Source organism: Pan paniscus, chromosome X (genome assembly GCF_029289425.2).
Source record: "Pan paniscus chromosome X, NHGRI_mPanPan1-v2.0_pri, whole genome shotgun sequence".
Lineage (NCBI taxonomy): Eukaryota > Metazoa > Chordata > Mammalia > Primates > Hominidae > Pan > Pan paniscus.
In genome coordinates, this window is record NC_073272.2 from 131,158,000 (window position 1) to 131,183,556 (window position 25,557).

At 41.2% G+C, this 25,557-nt stretch overlaps 1 long non-coding RNA gene across 1 annotated transcript in view; it reads right to left on the minus strand.

The window, feature by feature from the left end:
* LOC103785380 (uncharacterized) overlaps nucleotides 1–25,557 on the minus strand; it is a 106,160-nt gene that overhangs the window by 43,079 nt on the left and 37,524 nt on the right. Inside the window, exons 6-8 of the long non-coding RNA XR_008622754.1 lie at nucleotides 24,928–25,026; nucleotides 23,914–24,062; nucleotides 17,648–17,800 (exon numbers count right to left, since the gene is read on the minus strand). This is a non-coding gene — a long non-coding RNA (uncharacterized LOC103785380). The remainder of the gene's footprint in view (nucleotides 1–17,647; nucleotides 17,801–23,913; nucleotides 24,063–24,927; nucleotides 25,027–25,557) is intronic.

The window sequence follows — 25,557 nt, forward strand, 5'->3', positions numbered from 1 at the left end:
CTGTGCCCTATGACTTTCTTGTGTATGTGTCTTATTGTTTTTCAGTTGGGAATCAGTCCTATATTTTCTCATTAGTAACAAAGACATGGAATTTACAAAGAAGTTAAAAATAACCATGTGCTGATCAAGATAAAAGCAATGTCATAAAACTGTATTAAACAATGATCATTGTTTCCATATTTCCTCTCATTTTTTCAACACTCAGATAAAAAGTTCTATATATACAGTCAAACACCACAATAAATTTACATTTTACTTGAATTTAGATATATAAATAAGGTTGAAGAATTAAAAGTTTCACATCTGATTCCTGAGGTTTTTTTATTCTCATAAGAAAGTTGCAATATCTGAATTTTAGACAATAAAATATTTGCAAAAACTTCTTGATTGGACTATTCATCAAAACATAAGTTCTCAATTTTCACTTTTATATCTAAAATATATGTATATTTATACACACATAAAATAGAAACACATGTTTATATACAATAGAAACATATGTATTATACATACTTATACCTAGAAAATTAGGATGTTTAATTCTTCTCAAATTTTTATTCTTAATTCTTTCCTTAAAATTTTATCTTTGAAACCTCAAAAGAAAGATAGCAAAATTCAACAAATGATAGTTGAAATAGGCATCTCTCACATTCAGTCACCTGGAGGTGTAACCTAAGAAAACTGTAAGATGGATGCATTCACACAACTCACATGCAGCTAGAATGCTTTATTAGTGTCTCTGTTTATATAATGACAAATTAAAGTTTTGAATTTGTTGGCCAAAAATACCATCTTCAAACGTATACTCATTATAACACCTACCATGATTAAATATATATAGCATTGGCCGGGCCCAGTGGCTCACTACTGTAATCCCAACACTATGGGAGGCCAAGGCAGGAGGATAGCTTGAGCCCAGGAGTTCAAGACCATTCCTGGCAATGTAGTGAGACCCCGTATCTACAAAAAATACAACAAATAACCAGGCATGGTGGCGTGCAACAGAAGCCCCAGCTATGTAGGAGGCGGAGATGGGAGGACCACCTGAGTCCAGGGAGGTTGATTCTGCAGTGACCCATGATCCTGCCATTGCACTCTCACCTGGGCAACAATGAGACACTGTCATATATATATATATATATATTTTTTTTTTTTTTTAATATTGTTATATACCTACAGACAGATATAAATACACATACTCTCAACACAGTTTAAATATAATTGGATGTATACTGTTTGAAATTTGTACAAAATCTTCAGCATTGTCTTATATGCCTTGAATATATCTACATCCATATGTACTTTTGAGTGCTTGGAATTTTTTTATATTTTACTCTAGAAGAACTTTAAGATATTATAAAGCAGAAAACATGCTGGGTCTCATATAGTGAGAAGAAATAATGACTTTTAAAATGTCTGTGCTAGGTATTATCATCTGTTCACTCTGCACATATAATATGGACTTTTATAACCTAATGTTCAAATTCCCCTATAGTACAACTGTTTTTGTTTTTTAATGTTAGATATGGGGTTTCCCTATGTTGACCAGTTTGATCTCGAAATCCTGGCCTCAAGCAATCCTCCCATGTCAGCCTCCCAAAGTGCTAGGATTACAGGCATGAGGCACCAAGCCCAGCCACCTTGTAGTATAACTGTTAAAACAAGATTTCTTCACTGATAACTTGAGTACTTTTCAAATATAATTATTCATGGAAATAATAACAGGTTTAAAATTATTGGCACTTTTTAAAACTGAGTTGGTAAAATTCATATAACATAAAATTAACCATTAAAATGTGTGAAATTCAGTGGCATTTAGTACTTTCACAATGCAGTGCAAGCACTATCTCTATCTATTGGCAAAGCACTTTCATTACCACAAAAGAAAACCCTGGACCCATTAAGCATTCCCCATTCCACTCTCTGCCCAGCCCCTGGCAAACACTCATCTACTTTCCCTCACTACTGATCATCACAATAAGTGGTCTTTTCCAAAGTCTTGCTTTTTTCACTTAGCGCGTTTCAAATTTCATGCATTGGTTATCTATCTTATTGACATCTACCTCTTGGATATGGAACTTCGCTATTGTACCTTCATCCACCCAATTTATCACCTGAAGGAGACAATTTGATGCCATGGAACTTGCTGGACCTGCAACTGTGTGAAGTAAATCATACCCAGATAGACTCAGTGAGGAGTATATTTAATTTCTGAAAGAACAAAATTCCTGATAAGCACGGGTGGTTTAAGCTGAATTTTATTTTTAGTTGGAAAAACAAAACAAAACCAAAAAAAATCAACAGTTAAGACCAGGTTGCACCAAACTGGACAAATCTCCAGGCAGCTATGTTTGGTGGCGCCTTTATCTCTGGTTTGCTTATTTCATAGACGAAGAGCAAGAGAAAGGCCTCAAACATAGGGCTTCCCTGAAAATGTGCAACACTACTACCACCGTGAGGAAATCGTTTAAAGACATAATACTCCACTAGCGCCTCCTTCCCAGGAAGCCTCGCTGTGGGGAAAGGCTGATCTGTTGGGAGGTGGGAGAGGCTTGGCCTCCAGGCGAGGTCTTCTTGCCTTCTCCTCTAACGCCTGAAGAGTGACCTAGACATTGGTGGTATCTTGGTGTAGAACCTGGAGAGTGAGGGGCTTGGAGTGAACCAGCAGCTGCCAGGCGGTCCTGGCACAGGAAGTCGTGGGTCGGGGCCTCAGTTCCTCCTGGTGTGGGCAGGACTGCAGGAACCCACTCAAACACACATTGAGGCTTTTGTAGGCATCTGTCTCTTCTTCCTGTCCCTTGGAGCAAGAGTCAGCAAGCTTTCTGATGTTGGCATCTTGCTATGGGTCTTTGGGTCTCTGTGACCAAACAACAGGTTTATTCAAAGGGAAGTTTACAGGATTTGCTATTAGAAGCTTCACACTCCAGGTTCTATAGCAAGATATTGCCAATGTCCAGGTCTCTTTTAAGGCCTTAGACAAGTAGGCAAGGACGCCCAGCATGGAGGCCAAGCCTCTTTCACCTCTTACCAGACCACACCTACCCCAACAGGTAGTGCTCAGAGAACTCTGTAATGGCGTTAAACGACTATAATTCGTTAAACGTCTTCCTCGCGATGGCAGTAGTGCTCCAGATATGCCAAGAAGTCCTGTTACGTAGCCCTCTTCTCCCGCCCTTCCTGTCTGAAAAAACGCCACACATAGACAAAGAGCCACCAAACATGGATGTCTTCTATTTTGCCCAGTTTGGAGCCAGCTGGTCTTACTGCTGTGCTTTTTCTTTTTGTTTTCCACTTAAAATCAAACCATGGCCTAAACCAACCACCCTCATCAGGAATTTTGTTCTTTAAGAAATTATTCTACTGACCTAGTCTGTGTGGGTTTCATTTACTTCAGAGTTACAGGTCCAATAATTTCCGTGGCATCAAACTGTCTTTTTCAGGGGATAGCTTCAGTGTATGAACGCACAAAAAGGAGAAAAGGGCTGAAAGCTTGGAAAGGAACTCCAGCAACAATTTAAAAATCCCAGAGATCTTGGCCCTGGCTCCCCTGTCAGGCATCCAGGGAATTCTTCCTATTCTAAGAGCCTTATGTGGTACATCGTAGGCAACAATTTGGCATGAGCCATTAGAGGAGAAACCAGGTGACGCTCTTTATTGCATGCCATGTATACTCCACATGGCATGATACTCATAGTACATATGCTCAATTCCTGTCAAGGTGACTCAGAGTTTCAACTCATGGTCTCATCATTTAACATCAAAACACAGCATGTGCCCATGCCACTACATATTCTTCAAGTATTCCCTGAGACTTTATGGGCTGTGTGTGGTTGTGTTTGTGTGTGTCTCTGAGAGTTTTATAATCTCTTTTAGGTATAAGAATTAACTAGTAAATTAAAGAATAATGCTTGACAAAGATTAAGAAAAATCCATGTATTAATAATGAAGAAAACCACTACCATACAACTAGTCAAGGCAACTTAAGAACTTTTGGATTATTTCCAGGAATATCTTTAAATATGTACATACATTGTTAATTTCATGAAAAAATAAATCTGTATTGAAAGTGGATTACTATGTACACTGTGGTTTGGATCAGATCAAGTGTGCATTTTAACAAACCTTTGAGGAGGGTGAATTCATTTGAATGTCACCAGTACGAAGTCTTATATGTCAACATTTCATGCCTTCAATATGAGTAAAGGTAAACCTTAAAATAGGGCCTCACGAATATTACTTTAGAAAAGTAGACACTTATCATCTTTTTGTTTGAATTTTTAAAGATGCATTACTATACGTTTCAAAACAAAACGCCATGAAGAGACAAAGACAACAGAAACTACGGATACCTAATATTTTGCTCAATATGTGTAACCATTTTCCACTCTTAACCATTTGCTTTTGGCTTCCATTGGATATTGAACTGAGATGAGATCCACTCACCCTCAACAAGCATCTCCTCTTTTTAAGAACTCAGTTTCTGCACAACCAAATCTCCCCATTTCTACTCTTTTTCATTCAGCATCCTATCAGCAGTGTTTTATTATGATAACAAATAGTCTTGTTGTATTGGGAACAGACCTTAAGGATCCATGCCTAAGAAAGAATTAAAAATAAAGCTTACCCCCAAGGTCTTGGAGAAGAGCCAATCTAGGCACCGGGCCACGTGGTTGTTGTCCTGACTCCCTCCCCAGGTTCCCTGGGAGTTTTACTCCATGTTCTGACCTAGTCATTAGGCCTTATATGTTGAGCGGGAGGCCACTATTTAGAGGGGCTATAACGTAAGTGCCCATGTAGCTCTTAAACCTGACAAGACACACACAGCCCTGTTTGGACACAAACGAATGACTATAAATGCTAATCAGATGGATCACAGGATTTTGTCTCATGGTTTCATTATTCAACATTGGAACAGAAATATTTTCCAATGTCATTAAAAGGCTATGACTGGCTGGGTGTGCTGGCTCACACCTGTAATCCCAGCAGTTTGGGAGGCCGAGGTGGGCGGATCACTTGAGGTCAGGAGGTCGAGATAAACCTGGCCAACATGGTGAAACCCTGCCTCTACTAAAATACAAAAAAATTAGCCAGGTATGGTGGTGCATGCCTATAATCCCAGCTACTTGGGAAGCTGAGGCAGGAGAATTGCTTGAACCCAAGGCAGAGGTTGCAGTGAGCTAAGGTCGTGCCGATGCACTCCACCATGGGTAACAAAGTGAGACTCCATCCGTCTCAAAACAAACAAAAAGGCTATGACTTAGGACTGCCTCTTATGACTTTGTTGTGTATGTGTCTTACTGTTTTTCACCTAGGAATCAGTCCTATACTTTCTTATTAGTAAGGAAGACATGGAATTTGCAATGAAGTTAAAAAAAACCCTTTGGGAGGTGGGGGCAGGTGGATCACAAGGTCAAGAGATTGAGACCATCCTGCCAACATGGTGAAACCCCATCTCTACTAAAAACACAAAAATTAGCTGAGTCTGGTGGTGCGCACCTGTAGTCCCAGCTACTCGGGAGGCGGAGGCAGGAGAATCACTTGAACCTGGGAGGCAGAGGTTGCAGTGAGCCGAGATCACCCCACTGCACTCCAGCCTGGCGACAGAGTAAGACTCCCTCTCAAGGAAAAGAAAGGGGGTTGGGGGAGGGGGGCGGTGGCTCATGCCTGTAATCTCAGCACTGTGGGAGACCTAGGAGGGCAGATCACCTGATGTCGGGAGTTCAAGACCAGACTGACCAACATGGTGAAACCCCGTCTCTACTAAAAATACAAAATTAGCCAGGTGTGGTGGCACATGCCTGTAATCTCAGCTACTTGGGAGGCTGAGGCAAGAGAATCACTTGAACCTGGGAGGCAGAGGTTGCGGTGAGCCGAGATCATGCCATTGCACTCCAGCCTGGGCAACAAGAGCAAAACTACGTCTCAAAAAAAAAAAAAAAAAAAAAAAGGAAAGAAATAAAAATAAAAATAACCATGTGCTGATCCAGAGAAAACCAATGTAATAAAACTGTATTAAACAATATTAACTGTTTCCATATTTACTCCAATTTTTTACACACAGATCAAAAGTTCTATATATACAGTCAAACACGACAATAAATTTACATTATACTTCAATTTAGCTATATATAGGTTAAAGAACTAAAAGTTTCACCACTGATTCCTTAGGAGTTTTTGATATTCTCATAAAAAATTTGCAATATCTGAACTTTAGACAATAAAATACTTGCAGAGAACTTGTGATTGGCCTATTCATCAAAACATAAGATCTCAATTTGCACTTTTAAATCGAAAATATGTATGCATTTACACATACATAAACATATAAATACATATTTATATACAACATAAACATATGTATTATACATATTTATACCTCTGAAAATTAGGATTTTTAATACTTCTCAAATTTTTACTCCTAGTTCTTACCACAAAACATTATCTTTAAAATTTCAGGCTGGGCGCAGTGGCTCAAGCCTGTAATCCCAGGACTTTGGGAGGCTGAGGTGGGCAGATCACGAGGTCAAGAGATTGAGACCAACCTGGCCAACATGGTGAAACCCCGTCTCTACTAAAAATACAAAAAAATTAGCCAGGCATGGTGGTGCATGCCTATAGTCCCATCTACTCGGGGGGCTGAGGCAAGAGAATCACTTGAATCCAGGAGGCAGAGGTTGCAGTGAGCTGAGATTGAGCCACTGCACTCTAGCCTGGTGACAGAGCGAGACTCCATCTCACACACACAAAAAAGAAATTTCAAAAGAAGGATAACAAAATTCAATAAATGGTAGTTGAAATAGGCATCTCTCACATTCCAGTCACCTAGATGTGTAACCTAAGAAAACTGTAAGATGGATGCATTCACACAACTCACATGGAGCTAGAGTTCTTCATTAGTGTCTCTGTTTATATAACGATGAATTAAAGATATGAATTTACTGGTCAAAAATATCATCTTCAAACATATACTCACTATAACACCTACCACGATTAAAAAGATGGCATTGGCCGGGCATGGTGGCTCACAACTGTAATTCCAGCACTTTGGGAGGCCTAGGCAGGTGCATAGCTTGAGCCTAGGAGTTCAAGTCCAGCCCTGACAATGTAGAGAGACCCCGTCTCTTCAAAAAATACAAAAAATAGCCGGGCATGGTGACCTACAATGGAAGCCCTAGCTACATAGGAGGCGGAAATGGGAGGATCACCTCAGCCCAGGGAGGCTGATGTTGCAGTGAGCCATGATCATGCCTCTACACTCCACCCTGGGCAACAGAGTAAGATGCTGTCTAAAATATATATATATGCATATCTGTGTGTGTATATATATATGTGTGTATGTGTGTGTATATGCATATATGTGTGTGTATATACACATATGTGTATATATATTTGTGTATATATACATATACATATTCAGCATCACCTTATACTCTTTGAATATATCTACATCAATACATACTTTTGAGTGCTTGAAATTTTTTATATTTTACTCTAGAAGAACTGTAAGAAATTATAAAGTAGAAAACTTGTGGTAGGTCAAACATAGTAAGAAGAAATAATCACTTTTTAAAGGTCTGTGCTAGGTACTATGATCTGTTCCCTATATATATATAATATGGACTTTTATAAACTAATGTTCAAATTCCCCTGTAGTATAACTTCTTGTTGTTGTTTATTTATTTATTTATTTTTGTATTTTTCATTTTAGATATGGGGTTTCACTCTGTTGACCAGGCTGATCTCGAACTGCTGGTCTCAAGCGATCCTCCCATCTTGGACTCCCAAAGTGCTAGGATTACAGGCATGAGGCACCTTGACTGGCCACCATGTACTATAGCTGTTAAAACAAGTTTGTTTCACTGATAACTGGAGTACTTTTCAAATATAATTAAGAATTCATGGAAAAATGATAGCTTTAAAAGTATTGGCACTTTTAAGAACTGAGTTTGTAAACTTCATATAACATAAAATTAACCATTAAAATGTATTAATTTCAATGGCATTTAGGACACTCACAATGCAGTGCAAGCATTACCACTATGTAGTGGCAAATCATTTTCACTACCACAAAAGAAAATCCTGGACCCATTAGTTAGTCATTCCCCATTCCACTCTCTGCCCAGCCCCTGGCAAACACTCATCTGATTTCCCTCACTACTGATCATCACAACAAGTGGCCTTGTTCATCTTGTTGTGGGAACCAGGAGACCAGAGAGACCAATGGGTGGAACAGGAGGATTTTACTAGGTGGTCACCAACTCAGCAGATTAACATCCAAAGGCTGAGCCCCGAACCAAGAGAGGGCTTGACTTTTATACATATATCTGAAAAGGGCCCAAAACCTGTAAGGCCGTTAAGCAAGCTTACAGAAGCAGAACAAAGGCAGTTTATCAAACAGTGACAGGTTTTACAATTCAGGCATGTCTTGTGACCTTCGCCATAACTGCACAGCTGGAAAACAGGAACTTACAAAATCCTTACAAGCTTGCGGAAACAGTTACAAAAATAGTTGTGAGAGCAGAACAAAGAATAATGGTATGGGGAAAGAATTTCAAAGGGGAAACTGATAAAAAGAACTTGTTTTTCTTTCTTTTTTTTTTTTTTAGATGAAGTCTCGCTCTTGTCCCCCAGGCTGGAGTGCAATGGTGTGATCTCGGTTCACTGCAACCTCCTCCTCCCGGGTTCAAGTGATTCTCCTGTCTCAGCCTTCCAAGTAGCTGGGATTACAGCTGCCTGCCAACATGCCTGGCTAATTTTTGTATTTTTAGTAGAGACGGGGTTTCACCATGTTGGCCAGGCTGGTCTTGAACTCCCGACCTCAGGTGATCCTCCCACCTCGGCCTCCCAAAGTGCTGGGGTTACAGGTGTGAGCCACCGTGCCCGGCCAAATAACTTGTTTTTCTTATCCCTGCTTCTAGAGCCCATTCCTTCTCGGCCCCCACTCTGCTGATAGTGCTATCAAGTCCTGACAGAGCCCTACTTATCGCTGGGCCTTGGAGTGAGTCAGCCCAGCACAGAGAACCAGCTTTTCTCTCCCTTTTTTTTTTTTCTTTTACATCTCCTGCTTCAGTACTGCTTCTTTCACTTAGCGTTTCAAACTTCATGAATTGGTTTTCTATCTCTTTGATATCTGTCTCTTAGATATCTATCTGTTAGATATCTGTCTTTGTTTTTGTACCTTCATCCATCCAATGTATCACCTGAAGGAGACAATTTGATACCATGGAACTTCCAGGACTTGTAACTGTGTGAGGTAAATCATACCCAGATAGCTTCAGCGAGGAGTATATTTAATTTCTGAAACAACAGGATTCTTGAGAAGCATGGGTGGTTTAGGCCTCATTTTGCTTTCAGATGGAAAAAAAAAAAAGTAAAAATTCAACAGTAAGACCAGGTTGCACCAAACTGGACAAATCTCCAGGTAGCCATATTGGGTGGCATCTTTGTCTCTGGGTGGAGTTTTTTCAGACGGGAAGGGCGGGAGTAAAGGGTTCCAAGATAGGGATTCCTTAACAATGTGAAGCACGACTGCCACCGTGAGGAAATCGTTTGAAGACACAATACGCCATTACAGCGTCCTTCCCAGAAAGACTTGCTGTGGGGGGAAGTCTGAACTGTGGGAGGTGGCAGACGCTTGGGCTCCAGGCTAGGTCTTCTAGCTTTCTCCTCTAAGGCCTGAAGAGAGGCCTTAACATTGGTAGTAGCTTGGTGTAGAACCAGGAGAGTGAGGGGCTTGTAGTGAACCAGCAGCTGCCAGGCGATCCTGGCACAGGAAGACGTAGGGCGGGGCCTCGGTTCCTCCAAGTGTGGGCAGGACTGAAGGCACCCATTCAAACACACATGGAGGCTCTTGTGGGCATCTGTCTCTTCTTCCTGTCCCTTGGAGCAAGAGTCAGCAGGCTTTCTCGAACTAGCATCTTGCTACGGGTCTTTGGGTCTCTGGTAGCACCAGTACCGCGCACAAACAACAGGTTTATTCCAGGGAAGTTTACAGGATTTGGTATTAGAACCTTCACACTCCAGGTTCTATACCAAGACACCGCCAAAGTCCTGGTGTCCTTTAAGGCCTTAGACGAGAAGGCTAGGACTCCCAGCATGGAGCAAGCCTTTTCCACCTCCCCACAGAGAACTTCCCCAACAAGTAGTCCTCAGGAGAACACCGTAATGGCGTAGGGATTTGTTAAACAACATCCTCGCGATGGCAGTAGTGCTTCAGGTATGGGAAGAAGCACTGTTCCAGAGCCCTCTTTTCCCGCCCCTCCTGTCTGAAAAAACGCCACCTATAGACAAAGGCCCTGCAGAATGGGTGCCTTACATTTAGCCCAGTTTGCAGCCAGCTAGTCTTACTGCTGAGCTTTTTCTTTTGGTTTCCAGTTCAAATGAAACCAAGGCCTAAACCACCCGCCCTCATCAGGAATCTTGATCTGTGTTAAAAGTGGATTACTGTGTACACTGTGATTTGGATCACACCAAGTGTATTTTTTTTTTTTTTTTTTTTTTTTTTTGAGACGGAGTCTCCGCTCTGTCGCCCAGGCTGGAGTGCAGTGGTGTATCTCTGCTCACTGCAAGCTCCGCCTCCCGGGTTCATGCCATTCTCCTGCCTCAGCCTCCCGCCTAGCTGGGTCTACAGGCGCCCGCTACCACGCCCTGCTAATTTTTTGTACTTTTTAGTAGAGACGGCGTTTCACCGTGTTAGCCAGGAAGGTCTCGATCTCTTGACCTTGTGATCCGCCCGCCTTGGTCTCCCAAAGTGCTGGGATTACAGGTGTGAGCCACCGCGCCCACCCACCCCGAGTGTGTATTTTAACAAACATTTGAGGAGCGTGATTTTATTAGAATGTCACCAGTACTAACTCTTTTTTTGTTTGTTTGTTTTTGTTTTTTTTTTAAGATAGAGTCTCGCTCTGTTGCCCAGGCTGGCGTGCAGTGGTGGGATCTCCGCTCACTGCAAGGTCTGCATCCCGGGTTCACGGGATTCTCCTGCCTCAGCCTCCTGAGCAGCTGGGATTACAGGCGTCCACCACCACGCCCATGGAGTTTCACCATGTTGGTCAGGCTGGTCTCGAAATCCCGACCTCGTGATCCGCCGGCCTCAGCCTCCCAAAGTGCTGGGATTACAGGTGTGAGCCACCCCACCCGGCCCAGTACTAAGTCTTATATCTCAACATTTCACACCTTCAATATAAATAAAGGTAAATCTTAACATAGGGCCTCAGGAATATTACTTTAGTAAAGTAGACACTATCAGTTTTTTGTGGAATTTTTACAGATACATCACTACATGTTTCTAAAAAAAGGCCATGAAGAGACAAAGACACCAGAAACTATGGCTCCCCAACATTTTGCTCAATTTTTGTAAACATATTCCACTCAGCAATTTGCTTTTAGTTTCCGTTGGATATTAAACTGAGATGTAATCCACTCACCCTCATCAAGCATCTCCTCCTTTTAATAACTTAGTTTCTGCACAACCAAGTCTTCCCATTTCTACTCTTACTCACTCAGCATCATATCTATAGTGTTTTATTATGCTATCAAGTACTCTTGTAGTATTCTGGAAAGACCTTAGCTTTCCATGCCTAAGGAGAGAAGAAAAAAAAAGCTTACCCCTAAGGTCTTGGAGAAGAGCAAATCTAGGCACAAGGCCACGTGTTTCTTGTCCTGACTTCCTCCCCAGGTTCCCTGGGAGTTTTACTCCATATTCTGACCTAGTCATTAGGCCTTATATGTTGAGGGAGGGGCGGCTATTTAGTGGGGCTCTAACATAAGGGCTCAGATAGCTCTCAATTCTGACAAGACACACACAACCCTACTTGAATGGACACAAATACAGGAATGACTATAAGTCCTAATCAGATGGATCACGGGATTTTGTCTCATAGTTTCATCATTTAACATTGGAACAGAAATATTTTCCAGTGTCATTACAAGGCTATGACTTACAACTGTGTCCTATGACTTTGTTGTGTATGTCTCTTACTGTTTTTCAGTTAGGAATCAGTCCTATATTTTCTCATTAGTAACAAAGACATGGAATTTGCAAAGTGAAAAGTAGCCAACTGCTGATGAAGAGAAATGCGACGTCATAAAACTGTGTATTAAACACTGATAACCGTTTCCATATTTACTCATATTTTTTTCTTTTCTTTCTTTTTTTTTTTTTTTTTTGAGAGGGAGTCTCGCTCTGTTGCCTAGGTTGGAGTGCATTGGCGCTATCTTGGCTCACTGCAAGCTCCACCTCCCGAGTTCACGCCATTCTCCTGCCTCAGCCTCCCAAGTACCTGGGACTACAGGTGCCTGCCAACACGCCCCGCTAATTTTTTGTATTTTTAGTAGAGACGGGGTTTCACCATGTTGGCCAGGATGGTCTCAAACTCCTGACCTCATGATCCGCCCACCTCGGTCTCCCAAAGTGCTGGCATTACAGGCATGAGCCACTGTGCCTGGCCTACTCCTATTTTTTCAATACACAGATAAAAAAGTTCTATATATACAGTCAAACACCACAATAAATTTACATTTTACTTGAATTTATCCATACATAATGATGAAGATTAAGATTTTCACATCTGATTCTTAAGGAGTTCTTGATATTCTCATAAAAATTTGCAATATCTGAATTTTTTACAATAAAATATTTGCAAAGAACTTCTTGTTTGGACTATTCATCAAAATATAAGTTCTGAACTTGCACTTTTAAATTTAATATATATATTTATACATACATAAACATATAAATCCATATTTATATACAATATAAACATATGTATGTTACATACTTATACCTATGAAAATAAGGATTTTTAATTCTTCTTCAAATTTTATTGCTAATTCTTACCTTAAAATTTTATCTCTAAAATCTCAAAAGGATAAAAAAATTTAATAAATGATAATTGAAATAGGCATCTCTCACTTTCAGTCAGCTAGATGTGTAACCTAAGAAAACTGTAAGATGGATGCATTCACACAGCTTACATGCAGCTAGAATGCTTCATTAGTGTCTCTGTTTATATAACGATGCATTAAAAATGTGAATTTGTTCACCAAAAATGCCATCTTCAAACATATACTCAGTATAACATCTACCACGATTAAAAATTTATAGCATTGGCTGGGCGCGGTGGCTCACAACTGTAATTGTAGCACTTTGGGAGGCCAAGGCAGGTAGACAGCTTGAGCCCAGGAGTTCAATACCAGCCCTGGCAATGTAGGTAGACCCTGTGTCTACAAAAAATACAAACTATAGCTGGGCATGGTGGGGTACAACAGAAGCCCCAGGTACGTATAGGAGGCAGAGGTGGCAAGATCACCTGATCCCAGGGAGATTGATGCTGCATTGATCCATGATCATCATGCCACTGCACTCCAGCCTAGGCAACAGTGAGACAGTCTCATATATATATATGGCATTTAAAATTTTGTAATATATCTCCAGACAGATAAATACACACACACTTGACACAGTTTAAATATAATTGGATGCATAATGTTTGAAATTTGTACAAAATCTGCAGCATCACTTTATGCTCTTTGAATATATCTACATCAATATATACTTTTGAGTGCTTTAATTTTTTTATATTTTATTCTACAAGAACTTTAAGAAATTATAAAGCAGAAAACATATGGTAGGTCAAACATAGTGAGAAGAAATAATCACTTTTCCCTATGCACATATAATATGGACTTTTTAAAACTAATGTTCAATTTCCTCTGTAGTATAACAGGTTTTTTACTTTTTATTTTAGATATGGGTTTTCGTTGCCGGGCAGGGTAGCTCACGCCTGTAATCCCAGCACTTTGGGAGGCTGAGGCGGGTGGATCACAAGGTAAGGAGATTGAGACCATCCTGGCTAAAATGGTGAAACCTGTCTCTACTAAAAATACAAAAAATTAGCCGGGTGTGGCGGCACACGCCTGTAGTCCCACCTACTTGGGAGGCTGAGGCAGGAGAATTGCTTGAACCGAGGAGGCGGAGGTTGCAGTGAGCCCAGATCGCGCCACTGCACTCCAGCCTGGGCGACAAAGCGGGATTCTGTCTCAAAAAAAAAAAAAAAGATATGGGGTTTCGCTATGTTGACCAGGCTGACCTCGAACTCCTGACCTCAAGCCATCCTCCTATCTCAGACTCCCAAAGTGCTAGGATTATAGGCATGAGGTGTCATGCCCGGCCACCCAGTAGTATAACTGTTATAAACAAGTTTTCTTCACTGATAATTTGAGCACTTTTCTAATATAATTAATTATCCATAGAAATAATGATAGGTTTAAAAGTATTGGCACTTTTTAGAACTGAGTTTGTAAAATTCATATAACATAAAATTAGCCATTAAAATGTGTGAAATTGAGTGGCATTTAGTACATTCAAGATGCCGTGCAAGCATTACCACTACATAGTGGCAAATCATTTTCATTACCACAAAACAAAACCCCGGACCCATTAAGCAGTCATTCCGCATTGGGCTCTCTCTCTGCCCAGTCCCTGACAAACACTCATCTGCTTTCCCTCACTACTGATCATAACAAGTGGCCGTTTTCAACTTCCTTCTTTCACTTAGCTTGTTTCAAATTTCATGTATTGGTTATCTATCTCTTTGATAATCTACCTTTGTTGTTGTACCTGCATCCACACAATTTATCACCTTAAGGAGACAATTTTATGCCATGAAACTTGCTGGACCTGTAACTGTGTGAAGTAAATCATACCCAGATAGACTCAGTGAGGAGTGTATTTAATTTCTGAAAGAACAAGATTCCTGATGAACCTGGGTGGTTTAGGCCTCATTTTGTTTTCACACGGAGTAAAAAAAGGAAAAATTCAACAGTAAGACCAGGTTGCACCAAACTGGACAAATCTCCAGGAAGCCATGTTGGGTGGTGCCTTTGTCTCTGGGTGGCGTTTTTTCAGCCAGGAAGGGCGGGAGAAAAGGGCTCCAAGATAGGGCTTTCTTGAAAATATGGAGTACTACTGCCACCGTGAGGAAATCGTTTAATAACGCAATACGCCATTATAGCTTCTTTCCGGGAAGCCTGGCTGTGGGGGAAGGTCTGATCTGTGCGCAGGTGGAAGAGGTTTGGGCTCCAGGCTAGGTCTTCTTGGCTTCTCCTGGAACTCCTGAAGAGAAACCTGGACATTGGCGATATCTTGGTGTAGAACCTGGAGAGTGAGGGGCTTGCAATGAAGCAGCAGCTGCCCGGCGGTCCTGGCACAGGAAGTCGTGGGGCGGGGTCTCGGTTCCTAGTGTGGGCAGGACTGCAGGAACCCACTCAAACACAAATGGAGGCTCTTGGGGGCATCTGTCTCATGTAATTGCCCCTTGGAGCAAGAGTCAGCTGGCTTTCATGTGCTGGCATCTTGCTATGGGTCTTTGGGTCTCTGGTAGCATAAGTACCGCGCAAAACCAACAAAGGTATTCAAAGGGAAGTTTACAGGATTTGCTATTAGAACCTTCACTTTCCAGGTTCTATACCAAAATATCGCCAATGTCCATGTCTCTTTTAAGGCCTTAGACAAGAAGGCAAGGACTCCCAGCCTGGAGCCCAAGCCTCTTCCACTTCCCCACAGACCAGTCCTTCCCCAACAGGTAGTCCTCAGAGAACGCTGTAATAATGGCGTAGGGATTCACTAAACGACTTCCTCGCGATGGCAGTAGTGCTCCAGTTATGCCAAGAAGCCCTGTCTTTGAGCCAAGGTCTTCCGCCCTTCCTGTCTGAAAAAACGCCACCTATAGACAAATCACAACCAAACGTGGATGCCTTCTATTTTGCCCAGTTGGGAGTCAGCTGGTCTTACTGCTGCACTTTTTCTTTTTGTTTTGCGCTTGAAATCAAACCAAGGCCTAAACCACCTGCCTCTATCAGGAATCTTGATCTTTCAAAAATGAAATCTCCTCCTGACCTAATCTGTGTAGGTTTGATTTACTTCAGAGTTACAGGACCAGTAATTTCCGTGGCATCAAACTGTCTCTTTCAGGGGATAAATTCGGTGGATGGATATACAAAAAGAAAAGGGCTTAAAGCTTGGAAAAGATCTTTCCAGTAAACAATTAAAAAATCCCAGGGGGAAGGGTGCGGTGGCTCACGCCTGTAATTACGGCACTTTAGGAGGCCAAAGCGGGCAGATTGACTGAGGTCAGGAGTTGGAGACCAGCCTGGCCTACGTGGTGAAACTCCGTTTCTACTAAAAATGCAAAAATTAGCTGGGGGTGGTGGCGGGCGTCTGTAATCTCAGCTACTCAAGAGTCTCAGGTAGGAGAATTGTTTGAACCCAGGAGACGGAGGTTGCAGTGAGCCGAGATTGTGCCACTGCGCTCCAGCCTGGGCGACAGAGCAAGACTCGGTCTCAAAAAAAAAAAAAAAAAAAAAAAAAAAAAAATCCCAGGGATCTTGGACCTGGCTCCCTGATCAGACATCCAGGGAGTTCTTCGTATTCTAAGAGCCTTCTGTAGTGCATTGTAGGCAACAATTTCGCATGAGCCATTAGAGGAGAAACCAGGTTACGCACATTACCACATGCCATATATACTCCAAATGACATGATACTCATAGTACATATGTTTAATTCCTGTCAAGGTGGCTCAGAGTTTCATCTCATGGTCTCATCATTTAACATCAAAACACAGCATGTCACCATGCCATTACATATTCTTCAAATATTTCCTGAGAATTTATGGGGTGTGTGTGTTCGTGTTTGTGTTTGTGTGTGTCTCTGAAAGTTTTATAATTTGTCTTTTAGGTATAAGGATTACAGTACTCTCCAACTAGTAAATTGAAGCATAATGCTTGACAAAGATTAAGAAAAATCCATGTATTAATAATGAAGAAAACTGCTACCACACAACTTGTCAAGGCAACTCATGAACTTTTGGATTATTTCCATGCATATCTTTCAATATGTACATACACTGTTAATTTCATGCAAAAAATAAATGTGTTAAAAGTGGATTACTGTGCACACTGTGGTGTGGATAAGACCAAGTGTGTATTTTACCGAATCTTTCAGATGTGTGAATTCATTTGAATGTCAACCGTACTAAGTTTATATGTCAACATGTCACGCCTTCAATATAAATAAAGGTAAATCTTAAAATAGGGCCTCAGGAATATTGCCTTAGAAAAGTAGACACTATCGCCGGGCGTGGTGGCTCACGCCTGTAATCCCAGCACTTTGGGAGGCCGAGGCGGGTAGATCACAAGGTCAGGAGATCAAGACCATTCTGGTTGACACGGTGAAACCCTGTCTCTACTAAAAATACAAAAAAAAAAAAAATTAGTGGGGCATGGTGGCGGGCGCCTGTAGTCCCAGCTACTTGGGAGGCTGAGGCAGGAGAATGGCGTGAACCCGGGAGGGAGCTTGCAGTGAGCCGAGATTGTACCACTGCACTCCAGCCTGGGCGACAGAGCGAGACACTGCCTCAAAAAAAAAAAAAAAAAAAAAAAGAAAGAAAGAAAAGTAGACACTATCAGCTTTTTGTTTGAATGTTTACAGATACATCCCTACATGTTTCAATAAAAAGGCCATGAAGAGACAAAGACACCAGAAACTATGACTACCTAACATTTCGCTCAATTTGTGTAAACATATTCCACTCTTAGCCATTTGCTTTTGGTTTTCATTGGATATTAAACTGAGAGGTTATCCACTCACCCTCATAAAGTATCTCCTCTCTTTAAGAACTCAGTTTCTGCACAACCAAGTCTTCCCATTTCTACTCTTTTTCACTCAGCATCGTATCTGCAGTATTTTATTATGATGTCAAAGAGTCTTCTTGTATTGGGAACAGACCTTAGTGATCCATGCCTAAGGAGAGAAGAGAAAAAAAGCTTACCCTTAAGGTCTTGGAGAAGAGCAAATCTAGGCACCAGGCCATGTGGTTCTTGTCCTGACTGCCTACCCAGGTTCCCTGGCAGTTCTACTCCATACCTGACCTAGGCAGTAGGCCTTACATGTTGAGGGGGAGGCCGATATGTAGTGGAGCTCTAACATAAGGGTACGGATAGCTCTCCAGCCTGACAAGACCCACACAGCCCTATTTGAATGGACACAAATACACAAATGACTATAAATGCTAATCAGATGGATAACAGGATTTTGTCTCATGGTTTCATTATTTAACATTGGAACAGAAATATTTTCCAGTGTCTTTAAAAGGCTGTGACTTACGACTGTGTCCTGTGACTTTGTTTTGTATGTGTCTTATTGTTTTTCAGTTAGGAATCAGTCCTGTATTTTCTCATTATTAACAAAGCCATGGAACTTGCAAAGAAGATAAAAATAACCATGTGCTGATCAGGAGAAAATCGATGCCATAAAATTGTGTATTAAACACTGATAAACAGTTCCATATTATGGGCCGGACGTGGTGGCTCACACCTGTAATCCCAGCACTTTGGGAGGCCGAGATGGGCAGAACACGAGGTCAGGAGTTTGAGACCAGCCTGGCCAGCATGGTGAAACCCCATCTCTACTAAAAATACAATAAATTAGCCGGGCATGGTGGCGCATGCCTGTAGTCCCAGCTACTCAGAAGGCTGAGGCAGAATTGCTTGAACCCAGCAGGCGGAGGCTGTAGTGAGCCGAGATCACGCCACTGCATTCCAGCCTGGGCGACAGAGCGAGACTCTGTCTCAAAACCAAACAAACGAACAGTTCCATATTTACTCCCATTTTTTCAACACAGAGAAAAAGTTCTATCTATACAGTTAAACACGACAATAAATTTACATTTTAGTTGAATTTAGCTATACATAAGGTTGAAGAAAGTTTCACATATGATTCCTGAGTTTTTCATATTCTCATAAAAAATTTGCAATATCTAAATTTAAGACAATAAAATATTTGCAGAGAACTTCTTGATTGGACTATTCATGAAAACATAAGTACTCGGCCGGTCGCGGTGGCTCACGCCAATAATCCTAGCACTTTGGGAGGCCGAGGCATGTGGATCACAAGGTCAAGAGTTCGAGACCAGCCTGGCCAATATGGTGAAACCTGACTCTACTAAATATACAAAAATTAGCTGGGCGTGGTGGCAGGCACCTGTAATCCCAGCTACTCAGGAGGCTGAGGCAGTAGAATCACTTGAACACGGGAGGCGGAGGTTGTAGTGAGCAGAGATTGTGCCTCTGTACTCTAGCCTCTGCGACAGAGTGAGACTCCATCTCAAAACAAACAAACAAACAAAAAATAAGTACTCAATTTGTACTTTTAAGTATAATATATATATTTATACACATATAAACATATAAATACATATTTATATGCAATATGAACATATGTATTATACACACTTATACTGCTGAAAACTGAAATTTTTAATTCTCCTTGAATTTTTATTCCTAATTCTTTCCTTAAAAATTGATCTTTGAAATCTCAAAGGAAAGATAACAAAACTCAATAAATGATAGTTGAAATAGGCATCTCTCACATTCAGTCACCTTGATGTGTGACCTAAGAAAACTGTAAGATGGATGCATTCACACAACTCACATGCCACTAGAATGCTTCATTAGTGTCTCTGTTTATATAATGATGAATTAAAGACACGATTTGTTGGCCAAAAATACCATCTTCAAACATATACTCACTATAACACCTATCAGGATTAAAAATATATAGCATTGGCCGGACACAGTGGCTCACAACTGTAATCCCAGCACTTTGGGAGGCCAAGGAGGTGGATAGCTTGAGCCCAGGAGTTCAAGACTAGTCCTGGCAATGTAGTGAGACCCCGTGTCTACAAAAAATCCAAAAATAGCCAGGCATGGTGGCTTGCAATGGAAACCCCAGCTACCTAGGTAGTGGAGGTAGGAGGACCACCGGAGCCCAGGGAGGTTGATACTGCAGTGAACCATGATCATGCCCTTGCACTCCAGCCTGGGCAACAGAGTGAGACGCTGTCTAAAAAAAAATATATATATATATATATATGGCATTTAAAATTTTGTAATATACCTACAGATATAAATACAGACACACTCAACACAGTTTACTCTAAATATAATTGAATTCATATTGTTTGAAATTTTCTACAAAATCTTCAGCATCACCTTATACTCTTTGAATGTATCTACGTCAGTATTTACTTTTGAGTGTTTGAATTTTTTTCATATTTTACTCTAGAACTTTAAGAAATTATAAAGCCGAAAACATATGATAGGTCAACCACAGTGAAAAGAAATAATCAATTTTCCCTATGCACATATAATATGGACTTTATAAACTAATGTTCAAATTCCCCTGTAGTGCAACTGGTTCTTTTTCTTTCTTTCTTTCTTTTTTTAAATTTTAGATATGGGGTTTCGCTATGTTGACCAGACCGATCTCGAACTCCTGGCCTCAAGCGATCCACCCAACTCTGCCTCCCAAAGTGCTAGTATTAGAGGCATGAGGCACCAAGCCTGGCTGCCTTGTAGTATATCTGTTAAAACAAGTTTTCTTCACTGAAAACTTGAGTACTTTTCAAATATAATTAATTATTCATGGAAATAATGATAGGTTTAAAAGTACTGGCACTTTTAAAAACTGAGTTTGTATAATTCATAAAACATAAAATTAACCATTAAAATGTGTGAAATTTAGTGGCATTTAGTATATTCACAATGCAGTGCAAGCATTACCACTATCTAGTGGCAAATCATTTTCATTACATTCAACTTGCTGGACCTGTAACTGTGTGAGGTAAATCATACCCAGATAGACTTAGTGAGCAGTATATTTAATTTCTGAAAGAACAAGATTCTTGATGAGCATGGGTGGTTTAGGCCTCATTTTGTTTAGAGATGGAAAAAAAAAAAGCGAAAATTCAACAGTAAGACCAGGTTGCACCAAACTGGACAAATCTCCAGGCAGCCATATTGGGTGGCGCCTTTGTCTCTGAGTGGCGTTTTTTCAGACGGGAAGGGTGGGAGAAAAGCGCTCCAAGATAGGGATTCCTTGAAAATGTGAAGCACGACTGCCACCGTGAGGAAATCGTTTAAAGACACAATACGCCATTACAGCGTCCTTCCTGGAAAGATTCGCTGTGGGGAAAAGTCTGAACTGTGGGAGGTGGCAGACGCTTGGGCTCCAGGCTAGGTCTTCTTGCTTTCTCCTCTAAGGCCTGAAGAGAGGCCTTAACATTGGCGGTATCTTGGTGTAGAACCTGGAGTGTGATGGGCTCGAAGTCAAACAGCATCTGCCAGGAGGTCCCGGCACAGGAAATCGTGGGGCCGGGCCTCGGTTCCTCCTGGTGTGGGCAGGACTGCAGGAACACACTCAAACACACATGGAGGCTCTTGCGGGCATCTATCTCTTATTCCTGTCCCTTGGAGCAAGAGTCAGCCAACGTTCTCGTGCTGGCTATGGGTCTTTGGGTCTCTGGTAGCATCAGTACCGCGCACATAGAACAGGGTTATTCCAGGGGAAGTTTATAGGATTTGCTTTCAGAACGTTCAATCTCCATGTTCTATACCAAGATACCGCCAATATCCAGGTCTCTTTTAAGGCCTTAGAGGAGAAGACAAGGACTCCTACCTAGCATGGAGCCCAAGCCTCTTCCACCTCCCCACAGACCAGACCTTGGCCAACAGGTAGTCCTCACGGGGAAGAACACTGTAATGGTGGAAGGGTTTTTTTTTTTTTAAAACGATATCCGCGCGATGGCAGTATTGCTCCACATACAGGAAGAAGCCCTGGTTCAAAGTCCTCTTCTCCCGCCCTTCCTGCCTGAAAAAAAAGCCACCCATAGACAAGGCGTTCCAAACCTGGATGCTTTATATCTTGCAGTTTGGAGCTTGCCGGTCTTACTGCTGCACTTTTTCTTTTTATTTTCAACTTGAAATCAAACTAAAGGCCGGGCGCGGTGGCTCACGCCTGTAATCCCAGCACTTTGGGAGGCCAAGGAGGGCAGATCACCTGAGGTCGGGAATTCGAGACCAGCCTGACCAACATGGAGAAACCCCGTCTCTATTAAAAATACAAAATTAGCCGGGTGTGGTGACGCATGCCTGTAATCCCTGCTACTCGGGAGGCTGAGATAGGAGAATCGCTTGAACCCAGGAGGCAGAGGTTGCGGGATCGCGCCACTGCACTCCAGCCTGGGCAACAAGAGAGAAACTCCGTCTCAAATAAAAAAAAAAAAAAAAAGAAAGAAAGAAAGAAAAGAAAACAAATCAAACCAAGGCCTAAACCACCTGCCCTTGTTCTATCAAAAATTACATATTCTCCTGAACTAGTCTGTGTTAGTTTGATTTGCTTCAGAGTTACAGGTCCAGTAATTTCCGTGGCATCAAACCGTCTCTTTCAGCGGATAAATTCGGTGGGTGAAAACACAAAAAGGAGAAAAGGGCTGAAAGCAGAAAAGATCTTCTCCGGCAAACAATTTAAAAATCCCAGAGGTCGGCCGGGCGTGGTGGCTCACGCCTGTAATCCTAGCACTTTGAGAGGCCAAGGCGGGCGGATCACGAGTTCAAGAGATCGAGACTACCCTGGCCAACATGGTGAAACCCCATCTCTACTAAAAATACAAAAATTAGCCGGGCGTGGTGGTGGGCTGTAGTCCCAGCTACTCGGGAGGCTGAGGCAGTAGAATCGCTTGAACCCGGGAGGTGGAGGTTGCAGTGAGCCGAGATCGCACCACTGCACTCCAGCCTGGGGACACAGCGAGACTCCGTCTCAAAAAAACAAAAAACAAAAAACAAAAATCCGAGAGGTCTTTGACCTGGCTCCCCTGGGAGTTCTCCCTATTCTGAGAGCCTTCTGAGCCTTCTGTGGTGCATTGTAGGCAACAATTTGGCATGAGCCACTAGAGGAGAAACCAGGTGATGCTCATTACTGCATGCCATATATACTCCACATGGCATGATATTCAAAGTACATATGTTTAATTCCTGTCACGGTTACTCCGAGTTTCGTCTAATGGTCTCATCGTTTAACATCAAAACACAACATGTGCCCATGCCATTAAATATTCTTCAAGTATTTCCTGAGACTTTATGGACTGTGTGTGTTTATAATTATATGTTTCTCTGAGAGTTTTATAATTTGTCTTTTAGGTATAAGGATTACAGTATTCTCCAAATAGTAAATTAAAGAATAATGCTTGACAAATATTAAGAATAGTCCATGTATTAATAATGAAGAAAACCGCTACAATACAACTTGTCAAGGCAACTCATTTGGATTATTTCCATGCATATCTTTCAATAAGTACATTGTTAATTTCAGCAAAAAATAAATCTGTATTAAAATTGGATTACTGTGTACGCTGTGATTTGGATCAGACCAAGTGTGTATTTTAAGAAACCTTTGAGGAGCGTGAATTCATTTGAATGTCCACAGTACTAAGTCTTATTTTTCAACATTTCATGCCTTCACTGTAAATAAAGGTAAATCTTTTTTTTTTTTTTTGAGACAGAGTTTTGCTCTTTCGCCCAGGCTGGAGTGCAGAGGCAGGATCTCGGCTCACTGCAACCTCTGCCTTCTGGTTTCAAGTGATTCTCCTGCCTCAGCCTCCCGAGTAGCTGGGATTACAGGTGTGTGCCACCACACCCTGCTAATTTTTGTATTTTCGGTAGAGACGGGGTTTCACTATGTTGGCCAGGCTGGTCTCAATCTCCTGACCTCGTGATTGGCCCACCTTGGCCTCCCAAAGCACTGGGATTGCAGGCATGAGCCACTGTACCTGGCAAATAAAGATAAATCTTAAAATTTGACCTCAAGAATATTACTTTAGTAAAGTAGACACTATCAGCTTTTTGTATGAATGTGTACACATACATGACTACACGTTTCAAAAAGAAGGCCATGAAGAAACAAAGACACCAGAAACTATGGCTACCCAATATTTTGCTCAATTCGTGTAAACATATTCCACTCTTAGCCATTTGCTTTTGGTTTCCATTGGATATTAAACAGTGATGTAATCCACTCACCCTCATCAAGCATCTCCTCTTTTCAAGAACTCAGTTACTGCACAACCAAGTCTTCCCATTTCTACTCTTACTCAGCATCATATCTGCAGTGTTTTATTATGATGTCAAATAGTCCTGTAGTTTTGGGTACAGACCTTAGGTTTCCATGCCTAAGGAGAGAAGAAAAAAAAAAGTTTTACCCCTAAGGTCTTTCAGAAGAGCAAATCTAGGCACCAGGCCATGTGGTTCTTGTCCTGACTCCCTACCCAGGTTCCCTAGGAGTTTTACCGCACGATCTGACCTAGTCATTAGGCCTTATATGTTGAGAGGGAGGCTGATATTTAGTGGGGCTCTAACATAAGGGTTCGGATAGCTCTCCAGCCTGAGAAAACACACACAGCCCTACTTGAATGGACACAAATACGGGAATGACTATAAATTCTAATCAGATGGATCACAGAATTTTGTCTCATGGTTTCATTATTTAACATTGGAACAGAAATTTTTTCCAGTGTCATTAAATGGCTATGACTTAAGACTGTCCTATAACTTTGTTGTACATGTGTCTTACTCTTTTTCATTAGGAATAAGTCCTATATTTTCTCATTAGTGACAAAGACATAGAACTTGCAAAGTAAAACAGTAACCATATGCTGATGAAGAGAAAAGCAATGTCATAAAACTATATATTAAACACTGATAACCATTTCCATATTTACTCCCTTTTTTTCAATACACAGATAAAAAGTTCTATGTATACAGTCAAACACACAATAAATTTACATTTTAGCTGAATTTAGCTATACTTAAGGTTGAAGAATTAAAAGTTTCACATCTGATTGTTGAGGAGTTTTTGATATTCTCATAAAACATTTGCAATATCTGAATTTTAGACAATAAAATATTTGCAAAGAACTTCTTAATTGGACTATTCATCAAAACATAAGTTCTCAATTTTCACTTTTAAATCTAAAAAATACAGATACATATATAAATATATATACATATATTAATTTTTTTTAGATGGATTCTCACTCTGTCTCCCAGGCTGGTCTCGAACTCCCGACCTCAGGTGATCCGCCCACCGCAGCCTCCCAAAGTGCAGGGATTACAGGCGTGAGTCACCGCACCTGGCTAAAAAATATATATATATTTAAACATACATAAACATATAAATACATATTTATATACAATATAAACAGATGTATAATACATACTTATACCTCTGAAAATTAGAATTTTTAATTCTTCTAGAATTCTTATTCCTAATTCTTACCTTAAAACTTTATCTTTAAAATCTTCAAAGAAAGATAACAAAATTCAACAAATTGTAGTTGAAATAGGCATCTCACACATTTAGTCACCTAGATGTGTAACCTAAGAAAACTGTACAGCCAGGCGCGGTTGCTCATGCCTGTAATCCCAGCACTTTAGGAGGCCAAGGCGAGCGGATCACGAGGTCAGGAGTTCAAGACCAGCCTGGCCAACATGGTGAAACCCCGTCTCCACTAAAAATACAAAAATTAACTGGGCATGGTGACACATGCCCGTAATCCCAGCTACTTGGGAGGCTGAGGCTGGGGAATTGCTTGAACCGGGACCCAGGAGGTGGAGGTTGCAGTGAGCCGAGATCACGCCACTGAACTCCAGCCTGGGCTACAGAGC